We start from the raw sequence: 2,342 nt of genomic DNA, 5'->3' as shown, positions 1-2,342 counted from the left end.
AAATTGTAAATACACTTTTTAAAAAATGTTTCATTATTTCTTTTGTCTTGCAAATCATTATTCAACAAACTTCAATCCATTTTAATTATTGGCTTAATATGATTTTTTAACAGTTGAAGTGTTATTTGAACAATTTATTGTCACCAAAATCAACATATTAGCATCATTATAGTACAGTCCTCTGTAATCAGGAAAAGAAATACCAGCTGGTGAACAGGAGCAATTCTATCTCCAGACCACCCTCCTATAGTAGAAGCAGGAATGAGTTGCATCAGGATAATATTACAGACATGAGTTTCACAGTTCTTACTCAACCCCATTTGAAAGATAAAGGATTGGATAATACCCTAATTGGGGAGAAATAGGTATCAAAGTCCTTATGGGTTCTGGTCAAGGATCAAGAAAACAGTTCCTGATTCTCGCCTTTCTTAGGGCCCAGGAGGAGAAATATAAAAGTTTAAGGAGATCTTGAAAGGTCAGAATTCTCTAGGAAGCAGACTGCATTTGCTTCTGTCAGTGAGTCACATTCAGAAAGAGCTCTGCCCTCTCTACAGTGTGTTTGTGGATGCTTGATTGTTCCTAAGATTTTAAAACCAGTCTTTTTTTTTAAATATATATCAACATTTTAGAAGATCCTAGTGTTACCATAAACTATTTGTCCTAAATTTGAAGTGGCAAAGAGAAGCTCTACTGATCAAAGTTAAGTTGCTATACTGTTGCTGTTACATATCACCTAGTCAATTCTGACTTACAGGTTACGAGGGCTGAATTGAGAAGCAGAAAGGTCAGTTCTATGGGTTTCTAGGAACTATTTGCAAATTCATTTCTTTTGCATGAAATGTTAGAAGCCTAGACTTCTGCATAGATATGCCCCTACCATTTGTAGACTTGGAGCAAGAATACAAATAGCAACTTCTGACTTAACCTCTTCCCCTCTTCTCTCACCTGGTTTTTCCTATATTATAAAAGACTTTTTCTATTACATGCATATTACCTCTACAAATTCCATCTCCCTCTACTAATTCCAAACAATAATAGCCCTCTGGGCATCTTTTGGACTTACATAAACAGAACTGAGGGTGGGAGGGCAAAACTCATACAGACTTTGGGAGCAGGTTTAGCATGTTTGAGATCATGGTTCAGGTGTAGGGTGTGGGCTCCAAGTAAGTATACATCTTGCATTCCTAGACTTCCCACCTGATAAGGAACGAGTAGCTGAAATGGGGCCAGAAATCACCTTGAAAGCAGGGACCAAAGCAGAGGTCACATTTACCTGACTCTAAGGAAAGCAAAGGATACCAGAAAGATATTTACTTGTGTATTTATTGACTGTGCAAAGGGAATTGACTGTGTGGATCATAACAAATTATGGATGATATTGGGAAGAATCATTGTTCTCATAGGATATCTATACCTAGACCAAGAAGCTGTTGTCCAAACAGAGTAAGAGAACACTGCATAGTTTAAAATCAGAAAAGGTGCGTATTCTCTCTCCATATCTATTCAATCTGTACCCCAGGTAAACCATTGAAGAAGCTGGGCTCTATGAATAAGAATGTGACATCAGAATTGGAGAGAGACTGATAAACAACCTGCCTTATGCAGAAAGTGAGGAAGACTTGAAACATTTCCTGCAGAAGATCAACATCTACAGCTTCCAATATGGATTACATTTCAGAATCCTCACCACCAGATCAATAGGCAATATCATGGTAGATGGAGAAAAGATTAAAGTCAATTATTTCCTTTTACTTTGAATCCACAATCAACACTCATGGTAAAAGCAGTCAAGAAATCAAAAGATGTGTTGCATTGGGAAAAATCTGCTGTCAAAGACCTCTCCAGAGTGCTAATAAGATGTCTGTTTAAAGACTAAGATGCATCTGATCCAAGCCATGGTCTTGTTGATTACTTACTATACATCTGAAAGTTGGACAATTAATAAGATGACAGAAGGAGAATAGGTGCCTTTGAATTGTGGTGTTGAGAACAGTACTGGATATCTCATGGACTCCCAAAAGAACAAACAATTCTGTCTTGGAGAAAGTGAGACCAGCATGCTCTATAGAGGATGACATAGACTTCATCTTACATACTCCAAACATGTGGTAAGGAAGGCCCTTCCCTTGAGAAAAAGACATTATGCTAGGAAAGACAGAAGGCCAGAGAAAGAAGAAGATTCTCAATGATATAGATTGGCATTGTGACTACAACAATGGGCTCAAGCATATCAGAGGTGGTAAGTACAATGCAAGACAAGGCAAGGTTCAGAGAATTGTTAGGAGTTGTACGTAGCTAATCAATAGCATCTAGCAACTAAGTATTCTTAGTTAATATAATAT

This window comes from Elephantulus edwardii, unplaced genomic scaffold, assembly GCF_000299155.1.
Source record: "Elephantulus edwardii isolate Elephantulus edwardi_28Jun2011 unplaced genomic scaffold, EleEdw1.0 scaffold00059, whole genome shotgun sequence".
Taxonomy (NCBI): Eukaryota; Metazoa; Chordata; class Mammalia; order Macroscelidea; family Macroscelididae; genus Elephantulus; species Elephantulus edwardii.
The sequence above is the reverse complement of the archived record's forward strand: the minus strand, read 5'-3'. Positions refer to the sequence as shown.